The sequence below is a fragment of the Aegilops tauschii genome, chromosome 2, assembly GCF_002575655.3.
Source record: "Aegilops tauschii subsp. strangulata cultivar AL8/78 chromosome 2, Aet v6.0, whole genome shotgun sequence".
NCBI classification, from domain to species: domain Eukaryota; kingdom Viridiplantae; phylum Streptophyta; class Magnoliopsida; order Poales; family Poaceae; genus Aegilops; species Aegilops tauschii.
Window position 1 is genome coordinate 547354873 of NC_053036.3, and position 23658 is coordinate 547378530.

Genomic DNA, 23658 nt, shown 5'->3' on the forward strand with positions numbered 1-23658 from the left:
GGACAACCACTCCGAATCCCAACTCAACGCTTAAAGGAGAAGAAGATTTGTTCTCAGGTCAGGTTCTGTAGCTTTGGTTCATACTCCTTTGCTCTTGCATTACTGTATTTACTCATACCAACTATTTTCAAATTTGAAGGATGGAATTGAAACTCCAATGGCGCAACAGGTATGTTTTAAACCTGTTTCTTTAACGGGTTTGCTGTTGTAACCTGCTCTATGTTGATTTCAGTTTCAATTGAATAAACAGTTATGTTCTCATGTCATGCACATTACAAGTGTTGTTATTGCTCTATAGTTACCCACACTTTTATTCTGTCTATTCTGCTTTGTCTTGAACAAATATTATTTGAATTGTGTCTCTATCTTGATTTGGCAACAAAAACTAGAATGATATAGACCGTAAAGTGACCATGGTACATAGATATATGTTTGTTTCATGCTGTTATCCTGTCCACTTTACTACTGAACTCATTTACCAAAATGAGTTCCATATACAACATGGTAAACATGTGATGTGTCTGCTTGTTTCTCTTTTAGAATGCGGACAAAATATTGGAGAACAGTACCGCGTTATCCAATGGTAAAGGAAGTAATGCAGATAAGGTTCAAGATAGTGAGACATCCCTGTTGGTCTCCAAGAAAGCTGATAAAAACTATCTTGACGACAGTGAGGGAACCCAAAAGTCCTGTCTTGATGTAGTGTTCGAGTTACTGGCCACTACTCCTGGCACAAGCTCTTCGAACTCGCTGCCTGAATCAGTTCGTCTTCTTGAGTCTCAACTTCAATTTGAAAGACATCGATCCGATGTGCTGCGACAGGAAGCTGAAGAACTGAGGAAGTCCCTGCAGAATTCAGATGCATATTTTCTGGTGCAACAGCAAGCGCTGGAGGATTTAAGCGGCAAACAAGAGAAAGTTAATAAGCTTCCTAAGCATCTTGCCAGCATTATGGGTACCCAGGATATTGTTTCCTGAGATCTTCTGAAGTGGTTTCAGTTCTGGATTTGTTTTGCTGCGGCGTTTATTTGCGCTGGTCGCCAACTTTGACAACCAGTGTATATGATATGCTGCTTTGCTCCCTATATTTGCACTGGTGGCGAACTTTGATGCCCAGTGGATGTAATATGTCTAATAGCCGTGATAGCCTAGCATAAGTTGCTTGCTTGTTTATTTCCTTGTTGTCTTGTTTATTTGTTTGCTTGTAGTCAGTGCAGTTCTTTTTCCGCGGTTTGCTAGTGGCTGCAATAAACTATTTTTTAAAACTAGGCCACAATAACCATGGGCTAATATTTACTGTAGTGACACTGGGCCTCCTACGGGCCGTAGAAACAGTGGGCCTTCTACGGGCCATAGAAACAGTAGGCCTTCTACGGGCCGTAGAAACAATGGGCCTTCTACGGGCCGTAGAAACAATGGGCCTTCTACGGGCCTATCATTAATGGGCCTTATACAGGCCGTATGACCATAACGGGCCATTGTTAATAGGCCGTATTTTATGACGCTATGAAAACGGCCCAACGTATTAACGGACCACAAACGGGCCGATGTAACCATAGGCTGAATTTGGCCCACAAGCAAAAAATGACAGTAACGGGTCGTAAGTAAACGAATGCTGGAAATGAGCCCAAGAATAAATGGGCTCTGAGAAGGCCGAAAGATAACATTTGCTGGAAACGGCCCAACTGAATAACGGGCCCTTAATGGGTATAAAGTGATATACTGTTCATTACGGGCCAGTTTCACCACGGGCCGTTAATGGGTGTAAAGTGATACACTGTTCATTGCGGGCCAGTTTCACCACGGGGCGTTAATAGGCCAAGAGTTACATAGGGCCTCATATGGGCCGAAAGACGTCATGGGCCATACATGGGCCAGAAGTGAAAACAGGCTGGAATCATATTGGATGGCCCAGATGACGCTACTGGGCCTAATTCGGATAGGGCGTAACGGGCCTTGGGTTAGCGGGCTGTAAATGGGCTATATGCGAACAGGCCGTTAACAGGCTTTCCATGGGCCGGCCCGCCACCTTTTGACCAAGTCAAACGGGCCGGCCTTTTCATAGGAATGGGCCTCTGTTGGGCCGTGCCACATGTCGACGTATCATAGGCGCCTTCTGTCCAATGAGTGGATGACATCTGTCCCAACGATGAGCCAACACGTGTTTCCTCCAGCCAATGATGATTTTACACGTGGAAAATCCCCATTGGTCGGGGCTGTTAACGGGTTATCGGATCCAAAACCCGACCCGATAGCTTAACGGCGTTCCGTTACGGTGGATGCCACGTGTCGGTCACCCTTGACGAAAGCACTTCTGTGACGTGCGATTTATCGTCATGGAAGTGGACACTTCCGTGATGATAATTTTGGTAATGTCATGGAACACTTCTACGACAGCACAGGTATAACTATCTTGATTCTGTCATAAATTTGTCATGGATGTACATGCATCACAAAAAACGCGACCTACTGTGACAAACACGTATCATCACGGAAGTGTATTTTTTTGTAGTGCACGTTTATGAGCCGTCCTCGGGATTCTGTGAACCGACGGGGCGTCAACCCATGTATATAAGGGGACGACCCGGCGGCGGTTCAAGGACAACAAACAAACAACTCGAGATTCAGGCAAAGCGTATTCGCTCCCTGGTCATCGAAACCCCATAAATTCCATCACAACTAGACGCAGGCTTTTACCTTCATCGTAAGGGGCCGAACTAGTATAAAACTCTCTTGCGTCCTTTGTCTGCTTTAACCCCTTTAAGCTAACCCGTAGCGATGGTTCCATGACTAGGTCCTTTCACTAGGACATCTGCCATGACAAAACCACGACAGTTGGCGCCCACCGTGGGGCTATCGCACGATAGTTTCAAGTTCTTGGAGGGCAACTTCGAAGGACTCAAAGGTTACGCTGTGGGCCGGATGACCAAGAGTCGTCGCGGCAAGCTCTACATCGACGATGCAGGCTGGGGCCCCGAGGCCGGCTCAATCGAGTACGGGTACTAGGTCCCCTTTGGCGGTATACACGTTTTCATTGGCAAGATCGGCAAACCGGGCCCTGAGCCGGACATGCGCACCGACCTCGTCGAAACGGCTCAGCGTGCGAGATCTGCCCGGGTCAAGCCTGTCATGAAGCGTGCCTTCGTGGGAGTCATCCATGGAAGGGAATCTGAGGATAGATCGGAATCTGGTGGTGAGACCATCGTTTTATTCCGGTGACGAGTCATCAACCGGAGAGACTGAGTCGTTATATCAGTTGCAAGATGGCCGGATTAGGGGATGTTCCGATGGCGACAGTATTCCGGACCCCTCTGATCTGCCAAACCGGGTTGCAATCTTCATGGCCGGCACGCAGTCGGCGCTCCACTCTTTGACTGCAGCGGCGATGATTTCCGGATCGGCAGCGCAACAGCGGCCGGGGTAGGAGGCCCTGTTCGACCGCCAGCTCAGGTTCTATCTGATTTGTTTGACGCATTGGCAACGCTGATGGCGGAGGTTAACCCGGCGGATCAGGATGCGCACAATGCGAAAATTGCGAAGGTGAAAGATCATATCACACAGGCCAAGGCCGATTTGGCAGCTGAGGATACCAGGATGGCCACGGAGCGGGCCGCTTTGGAGGCACAGGCTTACCGGCTCATGCTGGATCAGAGTGCGTCGAACGAGGTCCTAAAGAGGAGGCACCGATCCCGCCTGCCGCCGGTTTATGACGCTAGAAACCTTTTTAACACCCCAGGAGCAGGGACCAGTAATCCGCCGGTGGTAAACCGGGCGGAGGCACCTGGGGCAGGGGCGCCGGTTCAGCCACGTTTTGTGGATCCGCCTCGTCAGACCAACATTGTAGTGCCACATGTCCCAACGCCACCGGGTCATTACTCTAACCCGATGGACAACATTGTTGCTGCCGCTTCACGGCTGGCGGCCATCCCGATCGAAGGCGATTCTCCAGCGGTAGTCGAGACGCGTCGGGTTAAGGAGCTTCTTCAGACGGCCTTGGTTCAACAGGAGGCTTATTCATATAGTCGCGATCGGATTCATTCCACTCCCCGTCCAAGCCGGAGTTACAGCAGGCGTATGGATGAACCGGCAGTATCAAGCAACGCGCGGAACCGTGATCCGCCCCGTGGCAATAACCCGGTGGGTGATGCCCAGGAGGTGGTGGACCGGGCTCGGGCACGTAGAGAGGCCGAGTTAGCAGCACAGCACGAAGCCCGTCAGCTTACCCCGGTTTGTCCAACTACATCGGTAGAGCCAGGAGTTACCTCTAGTTCTTTGGGAGTGTCGTGTCTCGTTCTAGCGTTGCGCAACGTGCGTTTGCCCAAGGATTTTAAAGGCCCGCGTAAGGTGCCAAATTACACTGCCGATTTATCCCCTGAGACATGGGTCGAAAGCTATGAGATGGCCTTGGAGATGCTGGATGTGGATGATACGGCATGTGCGAAGTACTTCACCATGATGCTTGAAGGGACGACCCGCACTTGGCTAAAGATCTTACCAGCTAATTCTATCAGGTCATGGGCCGAGTTGAGAGCCCGGTTTATCCAGAATTTCAAGGATACATGCAAGCAGCCCATGTCAATTGTCGACTTAGCTGCCTGTGTCCAGGAGGAAGGAGAGTCAACAACCCATTGGGTGTGCCGGGTTTCAGAAATTTTGCATTCATCGGACCGCATCAACGCTGATACCGCAGTTTTAACATTGGAAGGCAATTGCTGGTTTGAACCCCTGAAGTTGAAGTTGGGACGGCTCAAACGTCATTGTAATGACATGGGAACCCTCATGGCTGCTCTGGTGAAGTATGCCGATTCTGATAGTACCAAGGATCCCGAGTCTGATGATGATAAGACATGGAAGGGAAAAAGAAGTGGCAACACCAAGGGGCAGCACCACAACCCGGAGGGTCATGGAAACGGCGGCAAATGTAAAGCGGATCATAGTTTGGACTTTGTGGCTAATACCAGCACGCAGGACAAGGGCCAACGGCGTAAGGGTAAACCGCCCCAGCGCGGTGGAGCACCAAGTCCTAACCCGGATCGCCTGTCATATCTGTTAAACCAGCCTTGCCCAAAACATGGGACGAAGGAGATTCGGTCCACACACCTCTGGAAGGACTGCTACATCATGCAGGAGTTCAAAAATTCTAATTCTTTCCGGTATGATCACAGACCGGGCGGCGGTTCGGGCCCCGGATCTCATGGGCCGGGTTATGGTGGAGGCAGCTCCGGTTCAGGCTTTCATGGTAACCAGAGCGGGCATGGCAATCAAGGCAATCAGGGCAATCAAGGTGGTTACAACAATGAGGGAAACCAACAACAGCAGCAGCAGTCGGGTTACCAGAGCCACCCAAAGCAGTTGAATAGCGGACAGTATCATGTCTTTACCACTAGCCTGGACAAGCGCGATCAGAAGCTTCATAAAAGGGCAGTGAATACTGTTCAACCAGTGGTGCCCGGTTATTTGCGCTGGTCCGAGCAGCCGATTGTGTGGAGCAGGGAAGATCATCCACCCCGGGTTGACAATCCGGGTCATCTGGCACTGGTGGTGGCACCTTAGGTGGGAGGTTATAATTTCACTAAGGTACTCATGGATGGAGGAAGTAGTATCAATATTCTTTATTATGAAACTTTCCGTCGCATGGGGTTAACAGATAAAAATCTTAAACCATCCAATACGGTGTTCCATGGTGTGGTGCCTGGTAAATCGGCATATCCTGTTGGTAAGATAGCTCTGGAGGTGGCTTTTGGAGATGAGCATGATTCGAGATCAGAAACTTTGACATTTGAAGTGGTGAAAATCAAAAGTCTGTATCATGCCCTGTTTGGACGGCCGGCTTATGCTAGGATTATGGCACGGCCTTGCTATGTCTATCTACAACTCAAGATGTAGGGTCACAAGGGAACTATAACCGTCCATGGGAGCTGCAAGATTGCTTTGGAGTGTGAAGAAGGTGATGCGGCTTATGCTGAGTCGGTTTGTGCAACAGAAGAATTGAAGTTTTACAAGGACAATGTTGATCCGGCGGATATGACTTCGTTGAAGAAACCCACTACAGAGCATGATCCGGCCCTGAAATTTAAATCGGCTGATGAGACTAAGCTTGTTGACTTCGTGCCTGGCGATTCGTCCAAGCAGTTTAGCATCAGCGCTAACTTGGATCCGAAATAGGAAAGCGCGCTCATCGAGTTCATCCGTGAGAATCGGGACATCTTTGCGTGGAAGCCTTCTGACATGCCAGGTGTACAGAGAGAACTCGCTGAGCACACTCTCAATGTTGATCCCAAGTATAAACCGGTCAAGCAGTTTCTCCGCCGGTTCAATGAGGAAAGACGCAAAGCTATTGGGGAAGAAGTAGCCAGGCTCTTGGCGGCTGGGTTTATCGTCGAAGTATTCCATCCCGAGTGGTTGTCTAATCCGGTGCTGGTCCTTAAGAAGAACGGCACTTGGCGTATGTGTGTGGACTACACAGATCTCAACAAAGCTTGTCCAGCAGATCCTTTTGCCCTCCCCCGTATTGATCAAATTATTGATGCTACGGCGGGTTGCGAGCGTTTAAGATTTTTGGATGCATATTCTGGTTACCATCAGATCAAGATGGCAGTTAAGGACCAGGAGAAAACTGCCTTCATAACTCCCATTGGAGCCTTCTGCTATGTGTCCATGCCTTTTCGGCTCAAGAGTGCCCAGGCGACTTATCAACGGTGTGTGCAGAATTGTCTTCATAAACAAATCGGCCATAATGTTCACGCCTATGTGGATGATATTGTGGTGAAATCAAGGAAGGAGACATTGATTGATGACTTGAAGGAAACATTCGATAACCTGCGGGTTTACAAAATGATGCTTAATCCGGCCAAGTGCGTTTTTGGTGTATCGGCAGGCAAGTTCTTGGGCTTTTTGGTGTCTAACAGGGGCATTGAAGCTAATCCGGAAAATATCAAGGCTATCACCTCCTTGGCCAAACGGAAGTGTATCAATGATGTTCAACGCTTGGCAGGCCGGATTGCCGCGTTGAGCCGTTTTATCAGCCGCCTTGGCGAGAAGGCCATTCCTTTGTATCAAATGCTAAAGAAAATAGATGACTTCGTCTGGAGTGACGCTTCAAATGAAGCATTTGAGGACTTAAAGTGGCAGCTGGCTAACCCGCCGGTTCTTGCTGCCCCGGTTGACAAGGAGCCATTGTTGCTATATGTGGCAGCTAACGCTCGGGCAGTTAGTGTGGCTATTGTGGTGGAGCGCAAGGAGGTAGGAAAGGAATATCCGGTTCAACGTCCGGTTTATTATATCAGTGAGGTACTTATTGAGTCCAAGCAGAGGTACCCACACTAGTAGAAGTTGGTATATGGAGTTTTGATGGCAAGCCAGAAGCTTAAGCAATATTTCCAAGGCCATCCCATCACGATGGTCAGCTCTGCTCCTTTGGGAGATATAATCCAGAACAGGGAAGCAACTGGCCGGATTGCCAAGTGGGCTATCGAGCTCGGGCCTCATGGGTTGAAATACATACCCCGAACGGCGATCAAATCTCAGGCACTTGTGGATTTCATCAATGATTGGACGGAACTACAAGCACCAGAAGAGAAGCCGGATCACACTTATTGGACTCTTCATTTTGATGGGTCCAGGCAATTGGAGGGTTCGGGGGCTGGAGTCATATTAACTTCCCCACGAGGTGATAAGTTTTGTTATGTTCTCCATTTAATGTTTCCTTGCACTAACAATGCAGCTGAATATGAGGCCTTACTCCATGGTCTTCGGATGGCTAAGGAGATGAACCTAAGCCGAGTTAAGTGCTTCGGTGAGTCGTACCTGGTAGCTCAACAAGTGTCTGGCACTTGGGATTCCAAGGACCCACTCATGGCAGCATATCGTCGTGAGGTGGATATTGTTGCAGGTCACTTTAAAGGTTATCAGGTGGATCATGTGGACCGGCGGAAGAATGAAGCGGCGGACGCTTTAAGCCGCCTGGGTTCCCAACGTAAACCGGTTCCGCCTAATGTCTTCTTGGATGTTCTGCATAATCCGTCCGTCAAACTCCTTGGTGAAGCGGATTTAGCTATTCCTGGTCCGGAAGCTCAGTTGGTGGCGGCTCTTCATGTTATCCCGGATTGGACGGTTCCATATCTGGCATTTATGAACCGGGGCGAGTTACCAGAGGATGAAACTTTGGCCAGGCAGGTAATCCGGCGGTCCAAGTCCATGACTATTATCAATGGAGAGTTGCATCTGTAACACCCCAAAAAATTTGACCTTGTTTTATTGATTAAAATTTTGGCAGGAAATTAAATTTTTATTTTTCTGGATTTCTCCTTTGATTTCAGAACCCCTCTTCTCTTTAATATTGTGGGTTTTTACATCAAGTGGAAACTTTCCAAAAGTATTATTGGACTTGTATGCCCTCTTTATAAAAACAATTCTTTATCACTGGATTTATTTGCATAATTGTTTTTCATGAGCTTTATTCTTTTAGAATGATCTTTCATAAATTTGGAGCCCCTTTTTGCACTGCAACCTTTTGATAAATGCATTTAAAATTTTCACCAAAATTTGGGGATGTCATGTGAGGTTTCCACATCACTTTTATGCAAAAATATCCTTTGGTCATTTGAGATTTTGAGCTCTACATCAAATTTTCAAATCTGGTCCAGTAGGTATTTTTGCACTACAACCTATTTAAATATTCTTCTAAAAATTCTTCCAAGTGTTTGGAGATGTCAGTAGATGCATATAATTCAGCCTTATGCTAAAACCCAGCAGTGTTCTATGAAAGATTTGAGTGTATCATCTTCATTTTCATTCTGGTCCAGTTTGGTGATTTGTACTGCAACCCTATTTTATTTTGCTCTAGTGCCCTTGAGCTTTTTCCTACTTATAGTTCTCCCTACCAAACCCTTAAGTCCAGGAGATTGGACCCATTGGAGTATTTTTGGTGCATGCAATGATAGCCTTTAGTTTCTGCCCAAAACTGGTTTTCTCAAAAACTTGCACTAACAAATTTCTGTTTTTGCCAAACTAAACTTACCACCTTCTTTAGCTCCTAAAGAGACTAGGATCTGGAGAGTTTGGCCACCCCAAGAGTTGCCTAGATGCCCATGGCATTCTGTCGAACACCCTGTGTGAAGGAACAGTTTTGGCATGTTTTCTAGTTTGCATTGTGGACTTGAGCCCCTGACCCATCCAGCTTGTCCACTAACCTCCTAGCTGCCCCTAACCCTGGCCTGTTAACTACCAGCATCGCCCAAGCTCTCTAGCACGCGCTGGAAATTCGTCAAACACCTGGTGTGCGTGCTCTAGGCGCGGCCAGAGCGCGCGTTTTGCACGTGCGTGCGCACGGGTCGCCGCATCGCACCCCTGGCCCTTGCTCGCCTACAGAGCCGCGCCCTGCACTAGCCCACTCACCAGAAACCTCCAAGCTCCTCTGGCGCCCTACATCACCGCCGTCAGAGCTCCCTTGGCGGCACGCCGACATCGGCAGCGGGCTCTGCCGTGGACGGCGCCGCCCAAGCCACCCGCGCGCGCCAGCTGCCCCCTGGGAACAGCCCGAGCCTATCCACAAGCCGTCGGCACGCGCTCGTCGCCGCCACGTAGTCCTGCAGCTACAGAACAGCGGTCGCCGGCGATCTTATCCACCACCGCGGGAGCCAGCCTCGAGCGCCTATATAAGGAGACCCCGAGCTCGACCACGCACTCAGGCAATCTCATTCTAACCCCCTAGTACTCCTGCAGCCAGCAATCGACGGGGAGGGGCCTTCTTCCTCGCCTCCGGCCAGTTCGGTCGCCGCCGCAATCCAGTACAATACGTCACAGCCGGGCCCTTCCCCGTCCATCCAACGCCGCCAACCGTCTCCCCATAGTCTTGCGGAGCTGCCCAGCACCTCAGCCTCGACCAAGGACCACCATAGCCCGAAACCCACTTTGCTCCCGAACCACCGTCCGCCGCGGAGCTTGCCGCCGGTGACTTCCTCCATCCCCACTTGCCTAGCGCCCACCAGGAGGACCGCCCCAGTCTGGCGGGTCCATCTCTGCCCTCAGGTGCCCTCGAAGAGCTGCCGGTCGTCGACGGCGATCGCTGGAGGCCCGCCACCGTTCGGGCAGAGAGAAAGGAGGGAGAGGGAGACCAGTCAAACCTGACCAGTGGGCCGCCTGGACCCACTGTCAGTGACCCGCTCACCCGCCCGCTCTGGTTAAGCGATAGCGCACGTCTCCTCTGCTTCAAAAGCGTATTTTCCCCGAAGCGTTTTCCTTTTTTCTGATTTTATTAAATCAGAACTTTGACTAATCTTTGACTGGCTATATCTTTTAAAATAAAACTCCAAATGAGTTGATTCTTTTTCCTACCTCTCTCAAATTTCATCTAGTTTATTTTAAGATTTATTTCAAAAATATTTGGGACAACTTTTTGTACTGTTTTTGAAATATGTGTTATTTGAATATTTCTCAAAATAGGATTTTTGGAGAAAAGGCAACCTTCAAATAGTGCACCCCCACATGCATACACTTGAAGGCAAGCATTCTGAACTCTGGCATAATATTTTTGTGTGGTGTTTTGATACGGTTACAACATCACCTTGACTTGGAGCATACGCTATTTTATGTGACGATAAAATCATACGCATGAGTGCATAATGGAATTTTCTTTGCTGTTATAAATGGATATGCTGGTGATAGTGATCATCCTCGTAAGCTTCTCATGCATACCGGAAGGAAGCCGGGAAAATCGCGGTCTTGGGTAGACACGAGCTTGTCCCTAGTTCCTCGTTGAGACGAGTATGTCCGGTATGGCATGGTGAGGCTTGATGAGTGGTAAGCTTTCCTGTTGATGGAAATATTTTTGTTATGCTAATAATGCAGAGAATACTTGAATCTCCTGAGTCGGCCGTAGATCGAGTCTTGTTCCAGTAACCCCCATACTTGATTCGTACTACCACTTGGCCCTGCCGTAGGTAGGGTACGGTTCAGTAAGTTGTCAACCCCTTTCTAGCACACACCGTACAGAGAGGCCGTGATGAGGGTCCCATGGCCATGGATTAAAACCAGTCATCCGGTCAGGGGGCATGGGTGTTTCGGTTGTAGCCGAAGGGGTAGCTCCCCTAGTTTGCGCGCGAGGTTGTAGCCTCCCCACTTAGAGTTTCGCTTGACAGGTGTCGTGGGTGATTCCAGACACCGGTAAGTTAAGCTGGTGTGTGCAGGTCAGGCGTGTTTTCAATTAAAAGACCGTAGACGGAATTAGTCCCGATGGACTAAATAAATCCGTTACCCGTGGGTAAAGAGTACACCCTCTGCAGAGATTATACATCTATTCGAATAGCCGTGTCCATGGTTAAGGACTACAGTCTGGGATGGGTCAAGTGTCGGTCTTAGTGTCGGTCTTCGGAGGAAAATCTGCTAAGCCAGAACATTGATTATGAACTGTGACACATATGGATTATGATCATTATTATTGTGGACTAACCATTTATTTTATTTGAATTATTGAGTATCCCTGGGACGGTTCTACCTCCTGGATATTCACTGTGATTATCCATTAATAAGCCCTTTATGTGGTGTCACATAGACGCCCGACTGTGGAATATTTGTTATTTCTTTTATTTATAAGCCCTTTATGTGGTGTCGCATAGACGCCCGACTCATGGTTTAAATTTGTGGATGATTATACAAAACTTTTATGCCGGATTGAATTTTGCTTCTAGAAATCTTTTAGATTCGGCCGCGGGAGGCACGTTTATGGAAATTACATTAGGAGATGCTACAAAACTTCTCGATAATATTATGGTTAATTATTCTCAATGGCACACTGAAAGATCTACTAATAAAAAAGTGCATGCGATAGAAGAAATTAATGTTTTGAGTGGAAAGATGGATGAACTTATGAAATTATTTGCTACTAAGAGTGTTTCTTGTGATCCTAATGATATGCCTTTGTCTACTTTGATTGAGAATAATAATGAATCTATGGATGTGAATTTTGTTGGTAGGAATAATTTTGGTAACAACGCATATAGAGGGAATTTTAATCCTAGGCCTTATCCTAGTAATCCTTCTAACAATTATGGAAATTCCTACAACAACTCTTATGGAAATTTTAATAAGATGCCCTCTGAATTTGAGACTAGTGTTAAAGAGTTTATGAATTCACAAAAGAATTTTAATGCTTTGCTTGAAGAGAAATTACTTAAAGTTGATGAATTAGCTAGGAACGTTGATAGAATTTCTCTTGATGTTGATTCTTTAAAGCTTAGATCTATTCCTCCTAAGCATGATATCAATGAGTCTCTCAAAGCCATGAGAATCTCCATTGATGAGTGCAAAGAAAGAACCGCTAGGATGCGTGCTATGAAAGATGCCTTTATTAAAGCGTGTTCTTCCAATTCCCATGAAAATCAAGATGAAGATCTAAAAGTTATTGATGTGTCTCCCGTTAAATCCTTGTTTTTCAATATGAATCTTGATAATGATGAGATTGAACATGAGTTACCTTTGCCTAGAAGGCGTTTTAAAAATTCAGAGTTTATAGATCTTGATGCTAAAATTGGTAAAAGTGAGATTGAAGAAACTGAAACTCTAGATAATAAATTTACTATTGCGGATTTCAAGGAATTTGATTATGATAATTGTTCTTTAGAAAGTTGTATTTCCTTGTTGCAATCCGTTGTTAATTCTCCTCATGCTTATAGTCAACATAAAGCTTTTACCAAACATATCGTTGATGCCTTGATGCAATCTTATGATGAAAAACTTAATTTGGAAGTTTCTATACCTAGAAAACTTTATGATGAGTTGGAACCTACTATAAAGATTAGAATCAAAGATTTTGAGTTCTTTTCTTTGTGTGATTTGGGTGCTAGTGTTTCCACAATTCCGAAAACTTTATATGATATTCTAGATTTCCATGATCTTGATGATTGCTCTTTAAATTTGCACCTTGCGGATTCCACCATTAAAAAACCAATAGGAAGGATCAATGATGTTCTCATTGTTGCAAATAGAAATTTGGTGCCCGTAGATTTTATCGTTCTTGACATAGATTGCAATCTTTCATGTCCTATTATTCTTGGTAGACCTTTCCTTAGAACGATTGATGCAATTATTGATATGAAGGAAGGGAATATTAGATTCCAATTTCCATTAAAGAAAGGCATGGAACACTTCCCAAGAAAGAAAGTCAAATTACCTTATGAATCTATTATGAGAGCTACCTATGGATTGCCTACCAAAGATGGCAATACCTAGATCTATTCTTGCTTTTATGCCTAGCTAGGGGCGTTAAACGATAGCGCTTGTTGGGAGGCAACCCAATTTTCTTTATGTTTTTTGTTTTTGTTTCTGTTTAGTAATAAATTTATCATCTACCTTCTGTTTAGATGTGTTTTTATCTTTTAATTAGTGTTTGTGCCAAGTTAAACCTATAGGATCTTCTTGGATGATAGTTATTTGATCTTGCTGTAATTTCCAGAAACTTTATGTTCACGAAAACAATTGTTAAAAATTACCAGAACGTGATAAATTAGTGATTCCAATTGCTGCTGATCAATAAACAAATTTCCTAGGTCTTCCTATTTTGGCTGAATTTTTGGAGTTCCAGAAGTTTGCGTTAGTTAGAGCTTACTACAGACTGTTCTGTTTTTGACAGATTATGTTTTGCGTGTGTTGTTTGCTTATTTTGATGAATCTATGGCTAGTAAAGTAGTTTATAAACCATAGAGAAGTTGGAATACAGTAGGTTTAACACCAATATAAATAAAGAATGAGTTCATTACATGTGACGCTCGGATAATTAGGCTACAGTAATCCCACGTTAATGACGCCACGTCACCACGATTACTGTTGATAATCTTGCGTTAGTTCGAAACAGGTTCGAATTCAAGTTCAAAATAAAGGCAAACAACAAAAAAATTCAAATATCAAAACAAAAATGTTCAAGTTGAAGCAAATAAATCCTGATGAACATTGGTGAGGAAACCACCTTATTAAAAAGTATTTAAGGTCATCAAAATAATTAAAACAACGGCAAAACTTTTAAATGAGTACCTTTTTCAATTAATAAAATATTAAACTATTTTATTTAGTTGTCCAAAATTAGGTGGCAGTGGTTTATTTAACATACTAAATTTAGGTGCTAATTATATGTTTTAATAGAGTTAAAATAAAATGAAAATTAAAAGAAACAGAAAAGAAAGAAAAACAAAAGATAGAAAAAATAGCAGAAGAAGCAAACCCCCGCCACTGGGCTCCGGCCCAGCAGGCCACCGGCCCAACTGGGCCACCACCCGCCAGGCCGGCCCAGCCGCACCCACTTCCTCCTCCTTATCCACCCCGAACCCCCCACCGAACACCCCACTTCCCCCCCCCCCCCCCCCGAAAATATCTCCCCCCCTCTCCCCCGATTGGATCGGGATAGAGAGGAGACTGACGACGCCGCCGCCCGGACCGCCCGACGCCGCCTCGCCCTCGCTGGCCTGCCTCCTCCTCCCCGCCGGCCTGCTTCTCCTCGTCGCCGTCGTCCCCGTCGACCACCCCGAGCCCCACTGCCCATTCCCTACGGCCGCCGTGAGCACCTCCCGCACCTCCCTCCCACTTTCTCCTCTGCCCCGCGCTCGCGCTCGCGGCGCCCCGCCCGCGCGGCCCGCGCTGATGGTTGCCTCGCGCCCGTGGCTACGCGCGAGCTCGCGCGCCCACAGTCCCTCACGTAGCCGCCGCTCGTGTCGTTCGCCCGCTCCTGCCGCGCCGCTGCCGCCCGCGTCTGCCCGCCTCCTCTGCCGCTGCGCTGCTCGCCCGCAGTTCCGCCGCACCCGCGTCACGCCCCTGGCCTCCCCTTCCTGCCGCTGCTGCACGGCTGCCGCTGTAGCCTTGCGCCGCCGACGCCCTACCGCGCCGCGCCGCCCTACGCCCGCTGCCGCTCTCGTCGCCGCCCGCAGCCCCCCTGCGCCCGTGCGCCCTTCACTCCTGCCGGTCGCGCCATCCGCTCGCCTGGCCGCCGCGCGGCCTGCTAGCCCTGGCCGCCGGCGCACCGCCGGGCCGCGCCTGCTTCTGCCCGGCCGCGCCGGCCCCATCCGCCGCTGCTCCCACGGCTCACCGGAGCCCGCCTCCCCTAGTGGCCTCGCGCACGCGCCCGTGCGCCCGCATCCAGCGCCGCCCCGTTAACCACCGCCCGTGCCCGTTAAGGCCCACAGGGCCTATGACACATGGGCCCCGCCCAGAGAACGTTTTAATAAAAAAATGATTTAAGAAAAATTAATTAATAAAAATAAATAAATCAATAATAAAGATAATTAATTAACTTAATTAATCCTGTTAATATTAACTAATTAAGATTAATTAACCTAATTAATTACTGTTAATTAGCTAACAGCCCTTGACAGGTGGGACCCTCCTGTCAGGTTGACCAGGTCAACGGTCAACGTTGACTGCTGACGTCATACTGACGTCATGCTGATGCATTAATTAAATTTCGAATTAAATTAATTTATTAAATTATAAAAATGATTTAAATCTTTAATTTTTAATTTAAAATAAACCGTAGCTCGGATGGAAAAACTTTGTACATGAAAGTTGCTCAGAACGACGAGACGAATCCGGATACGCAGCCCGTTCGTCCGCCACACATCCCTAACATATCGAACTCACAACTTTCCCCCTCCGTTTCATCTGTCCGAAAATGCGAAACATCGGGAATACTTTCCCGGATGTTTCCCCCCTTCGTCGGTATCACCTCCTACCACGTTAGGGCATACCTAGCACCGTGTTTTGCCTCCTTATGTTTTGTGATGCTTTGTTTGCTTCGTATTTACTGTTTCTTCCCCTCTCCTTCTCCGGTAGACTACGAGACCGACGCTGCTGCTGCCAAGTTCGACTACGGAGTTGACGACCCCTCCTTCTTGCCAAAGCAACCAGGCAAGCCCCCCCTTGATCACCAGATATCGCCTATTCTTCTCTCTACTGCTTGCATTAGAGTAGTGTAGCATGTTACTGCTTTTGTTAATCCTATTCTGCTGCATAGTCTGTCATTGTTGCTTCAGTTGTTACCCTTACCTGCCATCCTACTGCTTAGTATAGGATGCTAGTGTTCCATCAGTGGCCCTACACTCTTGTCCGTCTGCCATGCTATACTACTGGGCCGTGATCACTTCGGGAGGTGATCACGGGTATATACTATATACTTTATATACATGACACATGTGGTGACTAAAGTCGGGCCGGCTCGTTGAGTACCCGCAAGTGATTCTGATGAGGGGGCTGAAAGGACAGGTGGCTCCATCCCGGTAGAGGTGGGCCTGGGTTCCTGACGGCCCCTGACTGTTACTTTGTGGCGGAGCGACAGGGCAGGTTGAGACCACCTAGGAGAGAGGTGGGCCTGGCCCTGGTCGGCGTTCGTGGATACTTAACACGCTTAACGAGATCTTGGTATTTGATCTGAGTCTGGCCATTTGGTCTATACGCACTAACCAACTACGCGGGAACAGTTATGGGCACTCGACGTCGTGGTATCAGCCGAAGCTCTTCTTGACGTCAGCGACTGAGTGGCGCGCGCCGCATTGGACCGTAAGCTCGCACTTGTATTAAGGGGGCTAGGTCTGCTTCCGGCCGCGTACGCAACGTGCAGGTGTGCAATGGGCGATGGGCCCAGACCCCTGCGCGCATAGCGTTTAGACCGGCGTGCTGACCTCTCTGTTGAGCCTAGGTGAGGCTGCGACGTGTTGATCTTCCGAGGCCGGGCATGACCCAGAAAAGTGTGTCCGGCCAAATTGGATCGAGCGTGTTGGGTTATGTGGTGCACCCCTGCAGGGAAGTTTATCTATTCGAATAGCCGTGTCCCTCGGTAAAAGGACGACCCGGAGTTGTACCTTGACCTTATGACAACTAGAACTGGATACTTAATAAAACACACCCTTCCAAGTGCCAGATACAACCCAGTGATCGCTCTCTAACAGGGCGACGAGGAGGGGATCGCCGGGTAGGATTATGCTATGCGATGCTACTTGGTGAACTTACCATTTACTCTCTTCTACATGCTGCAAGATGGAGGTGGCCAGAAGCGTAGTCTTCGACAGGACTAGCTATCCCCCCCTTATTCTGGCATTCCGTAGTTCAGTCCACCGATATGGTCCTTTACACATATACCCATGCATATGTAGTGTACATCCTTGCTTGCGAGTACTTTGGATGAGTACTCACGGTTGCTTTTCTCCCTCTTTTCCCCTTTCTATACCTGGTTGTCGCAACCAGATGCTGGAGTCCAGGAGCTAGAGATCCCGAGGATGATTCTACATGGAGTTCGGCTTCGAGGAGTAGTTAGGAGGTCCCAGGCAGGAGGCCTGGCCTCTTCGATCGTTGCTACTTTTGTGCTAGCCTTCTTAAGGCAAACTTGTTTAACTTATGTCTGTACTCAGATATTGTTGCTTCCGCTGACTCGTCTATGATCGAGCACTTGTATTCGAGCCCTCGAGGCTCCTGGCTTGTATTATGATGCTTGTATGACTTATTTATGTTTTAGAGTTGTGTTGTGATATCTTCCCGTGAGTCCCTGATCTTGATCGTACACATTTGCGTGCATGATTAGTGTACGGTCAAATCGGGGGCGTCACATTACAGTACCTTGAAGTGGTCTTTTGTTTTCTTTCGCTAACGGAGCTCACGAGATTTCTGTTGAGTTTTGTGTTGTGAAGTTTTCAAGTTTTGGGTGAAATTCTTTTGATGGATTATGGAACAAGGAGTGGCAAGAGCCTAAGCTTGGGGATGCCCATGGCACCCCCAAGATAATCCAAGGACACCAAAAAGTCAAAGCTTGGGGATGCCCCGGAAGGCATCCCCTCTTTCGTCCACTTCCATCGGTAACTTTACTTGGAGCTATATTTTTATTCACCACATGATATGTGTTTTGCTTGGAGCGTCTTGTATTATTTGAGTCTTTGCTTTTTAGTTTACCACAATCATCCTTGCTGGACACACCTATTGAGAGATCCATACATGAATTATAATTTGTTAGAATACTCTATGTGCTTCACTTATATCTTTTGAGCTTTATAGTTTTGCTCTAGTGCTTCACTTATATCTTTTAGAGCACTGCGGTAGATTTGTTTTAAAGAAACCTTTGATCTCTCATGCTTCACTTAGATTATTTTGAGAGTCTTAAATAGCATGGTAATTTGCTAATAATAATAATATGCTTGGTATCCAAGATTTGTAAAACTATCATAGGAAGTGATTTGGATGTTATGATCAATTTGGTGCTTGATAATTGTTTTGAGATATAAAGGTAGTAATATTAGAGTCGTGCTAGTGAGTAATTATGAAATTGAGAAATACTTGTGTTGAAGTTGGCAAGTCCCGTAGCATGCACGTATGGTAAAAGTTGTGTGACAAATTTGTTGCATGAGGTGCTCTTTTGATTGTCTTCCTTATGAGTGGCAGTCGGGGACGAGCGATGGTCTTTTCCTACCAATCTATCCCTCTTGGGGCATGCGTAGTAGTACTTTTCTTCGAGGGCTAAGTAAACTTTTGCAATAAGTATATGATTTCTTTATGACTAATGTGAGTCCATGGATATACGCACACTCACCCTTCCACCATTGCTAGCCTCTCTAATACCGCGCACTTTTAGCCGGTATCATGCACCCATTATTTACCTTCCTCAAAACAGCCACCATACCTACCTATTATGGCATTTCCATAGCCATCCCGAGATATATTGCCATGCAACTTTCCACCGTTCCGTTTATTATGACACGCTTCATCATTGTCATATTGCTCTTTGCATGATCATGTAGTTGACATCGTATTTGTGGCAAGGCCAGCTTCATAATTTTCATACATGTCGCTCTTGATTCATTGCATATCCCGATACACCGCCGGAGGCATACACATAGAGTCATATTTTGTTCTAAGTATTGAGTTGTAATTGTTGAGTTGTAAGTAAATAAAAGTGTGATGATCATCATTATTAGAGCATTGTCCCAGTGAGGAAAGGATGATGGAGACTATGATTCCCCCACAAGTCAGGATGAGACTCCGGACGAAAAAAAAAGAAAAGAGGCCATAAAAAAAAGAGAAAAGGCCCAAACAAAAAAAATATAAATGAGAGAAAAAGAGAGAAGGGACAATGTTACTATCCTTTTGCCACACTTGTGCTTCAAAGTAGCACCATGGTCTTCATAATAGAGAGTCTCTCATTTTGTTACTTTCATATACTAGTGGGAATTTTTCATTATAGAACTTGGCTTGTATATTCCAATGATGGGCTTCCTCAAAAATGCCCTAGGTCTTCGTGAGCAAGCAAGTTGGATGCACACCCACTAGTTTCTTTTGTTGAGCTTTCATATACTTATAGCTCTAGTGCATCCGTTGCATGGCAATCCCTACTCACTCACATTGATATCTATTAATGGGCATCTCCATAGCCCGTTGATACGCCTAGTTGATGTGAGACTATCTTCTCCCTTTTTGTCCTCACAACCACCACTATATACCACCATAGTGCTATGTCCATGGCTTACACTCATGTATTGCGTAAGAGTTGAAAAGCTGAAGCGCGTTAAAAAGTATGAACCAATTGCTCGGCTCGTCATCGGGGTTGTGCATGATGGGAGTATTTTGTGTAATGAAAATGAAGCATGGCCTAACTATATGATTTTGTAGGGATAAGCTTTCTTTGGCTATGTTATTTTGATAGGACATGATTATTTGTTAGTATGCTTCGAAGTATTATTATTTTTTATGTTTTATAAGCCTTTATCTTGAAACATTTGGATCTGAACATTCATGCCACAATTAAGAAAAGTTACATTGAAATTATGCTAAGTAGCACTCCGCATCAAAAATTCTTTTTTTATCATTTACCTACTCGAGGACGAGCAGGAATTAAGCTTGGGGATGCTTGATACGTCTCCAACGTATCTATAATTTTTGATTGCTCCATGCTATATTATTTACTGTTTTGGACTATATTGGGCTTTATTTTCTACTTTTATATTATTTTTGGGACTAACCTATTAACCGGAGGCCCAGCCCAGAAATGCTGTTTTTTTGCCTATTTCAGTGTTTCGAAGAAACGGAATATCAAACGGAGTCCAAACGGAATAAAACCTTCGGGAACGTGATTTTCTCACCGAACGTGATCCAGGAGACTTGGACCCTCGTCCAAGGAACAAAAGAGGCGGTCACGAGGGTGCGGGGCGCGCCCTTCCCCCCCAGGCGCGCCCCTGCCTCGTGGGCCCCCTGTTGCTCCACCGACGTACTCCTTCCTCCTATATATACCTACGTACCCCCGATAGATCAGATACGGAGCCAAAAACCTAATTCCACCGCTGCAACTTTCTGTATCCGCGAGATCCCATCTTGGGGCCTGTTCCGGAGCTCCGCCGGAAGGGGATTCCACCACGGAGGGCTTCTACATCATCACCATAGCCCCTCCGATGAAGTGTGAGTAGTATACTTCAGACCTTCGAGTCCATAGCCCCTTCTTCTCTCTTTTTGGATCTCAATACAATGTTCTCCCCCTCTCTCGTGGAGATCTATTCGATGTAATCTTTTTTTTGCGGTGTGTTTGTTGAGACCGATGAATTGTGGGTTTATGATCAAGATTATCTATGAGCAATATTTGAATCTTCTCTGAATTCTTTTATGTATGATTGAGTTATCTTTGCAAGTCTCTTCAAATTATCCGTTTGGTTTGGCCAACTAGATTGATAGTTCTTGCAATGGGAGAAGTGCTTGGCTTTGGGTTCAATCTTGCGGTGTCCTTACCTAGTGACAGAAGGGGTTGCAAGGCACGTATTGTATTGTTGCCATCGAGGATAACAAGATGGGGTATTTATCATATTGCATGAATTTATTCCTCTACATCATGTCATCTTGCTTAAGGCGTTACTCTGTTTTTATTAATTTAATACTCTAGATGCATGCTGGATAGCGGTCGATGAGTGGAGTAATAGTAGTAGATGCAGGCAGGAGTCGGTCTACTTGTCTCAGACGTGATGCCTATATACATGATCATACCTAGATATTCTCATAACTATGCTCAATTCTGTCAATTGCTCAACAGTAATTCGTTCACCCGCCGTAAAGTACTTATGCTCTTGAGAGAAGCCAATAGTGAAACCTATGGCCCCCGGGTCTATTTTCATCATATTAATCTTCCTACGCTTTTATTATTGCTTTGCTCTTTACTTTGCCTTTATTTTAACTTTGCATCTTTATACCAAAAATACCAAAAATATTATCTGTCATCTCTATCAGATCTCACTCTCGTAAGTGACCGTGAAGGGATTGACAACCCCTATTCGCGTTGGTTGCGAGGAGTTATTTGTTTTGTGTAGGTACGAGGGACTTGCGCGTGGCCTCCTACTGGATTGATACCTTGGTTCTCAAAAACTGAGGGAAATACTTACGCTACTCTGCTGCATCATCCCTTCCTCTTCAGGGAAAACCAACGCAAGCTCAAGACGTAGCACGCTATTATCTCTGTAGTTTACTGTTACTACTTGAAAGCTCCATAACATCCATGCGTACATGCACTTCCAGAGATTTATGGTTGGCATTAAAGTTGACCTTCAATTTGAACTTGCATGTCAATACGTCATCTTAATTTTTGAGTAGAAATTCTCACTGCACCGTTTGAACTCCACTTCAAGAATGGAACAATCACTATTTAAATCCCTGCTTGATGAGAAACTGTCAAATAATTGTTAATCTAAAATTGTAGACAAGATACTGAGCCAATCATTTTGTAGCTTTGATTATTTAGCTCGTTTAGATTGATATTCCAGAACATCTTTTGCAACATCATTGCCAATCTTGATAGACAACAACGAAGTTAAGTAAGCACATAGTATTCTTTCCATTTACTTTGTCTACCATAGTATTTTTAGATGAAATTCATTTATCATTGTTATTAAGGAGTATTGTTCACTTGTCGAGTGTGTGATCACCCAAGGAATGTTTAGTGCTTTATCCATTGTTCACTTGACTGCATGATCTATTACTCCCACTGATCCATATTAGTTGTGCTGAAATGGATGTATCTAGACGTATATCAATGCTAGATACATCTGTTTGAGCGACAAGTAATATGGATTGGAGGGAGTATCAACTTTATACAATGCTCTAAGATCAATCGGCTGAATAAGTTCCATTTCATCATTTTCGGTTTATGTATCTGTTTATTCATGTTGATGATCTGCACAAAGAAAAGAGCATGGCAACCTCCATCTTGATTGTATGATCTCGTTCATTCTTATTTTTCAGACTGTAGGTATATATTTGAGCCAATTTGGTACACTAATAAGAAAGTTAAAACCTGAGACATGATAAGACTGTATTGTTTATGTCTTAATGGACTTTAATTTTATGTTTTCATGACTTTTGTTCCTGTCCAAATATTACATGGTCGCATAATTCTTCCCTAACTTGCAGATGCTATCCAAGCCACATAATCCTTCCCTGACATGCAGATGTTATCTAAGCATTTGTGTTCTAACAGAGATAAATAACTTTCTTTTCATTAAATCAATAAGAGCAGCACAAAGTTCAGGTCCCTGTCTCGATGGCAGACGGAATGAGGGGAAGGAGAACTGATGCTGTGGTCATATATTTTGATGTAACACATGGCAAGTAGTGTATGCCCATTGAAATATGTCGCCGATATGTATACAAGTGTCAACAAAAACATCATTTAACCGTTATGACAGATGTTTCTATGATTGTTAGCTGACAGAGCATTTGTTGTGATGGTGTTGGAAGCGTAGTGTATGGCAAAGGTAGATCCCGTTGTAGTGCAGAGCAGAGTTAGCACCATTCAAGTCCATTATTGAATGTGTGGATATTACCAAATGATGTCTGTCTCATTTTCATATTAAAGTGTGGCTTCTATTGCAAAAAAAGCTTGCGGCAAAGCCGAGGAGATGGATTGCAAGGGGGGAGAGAAGATGTTTTCGTAGATTAAATTTTGTAAGAAAAGTAGTGTGTATATACTCTCTCTGTGATTTAACTTTGACCACCAAACTTAATTGATGATATATGTTATGTGTCATAAAATTATACCATTGGAGTTTTTTGTAATACGAATTTGATGATAAATTTTTTGACATGTAAGCGACAATTTGTTGATCAAAGTGCTTGAGTACATTTAAATTTTGAAATGTGTGACGCCTGTGCGGTAGGTAAATTGTGACACAGAGAGTAGTATTTATTTGTCCGAGTTGGGTGGAGAAGAGACCTCATTAGTGTATCCTAGAGTGCATGGCGAAATTGAAGGCAAGTCAATTGTCGGCTTTGTCATCATTGTAGAGTAGAAGGCATGAGTTCCCTATATTTGGTCATGCTAAATACTAGCATACCCGCGCGGCGGCACGCCGCGCCCCATCGATACGTTGTGTTTATACATGTTATCTTGGTCTTTGTTGTATACAATGAATTTCACTTTGAAGTTAAATAACTATGTGGCTAAGGTTGTAGGCACAATAAAGGAAGTCATGCTTAGAAGCAACCAAAAATTAGACATTTATATTCATCATGTGTGGTACATTTTAGGGAACATGAAGCACATACTGATACATTTCTAATAAGATTAAACACAGTACATTCACACTCCTGGTATACAATATTCTGGTGGAGTTCCCTGCATAATTGGTTCGAAGTGGCAAAGGGCCTTTGTAAATTGTTGTTGAG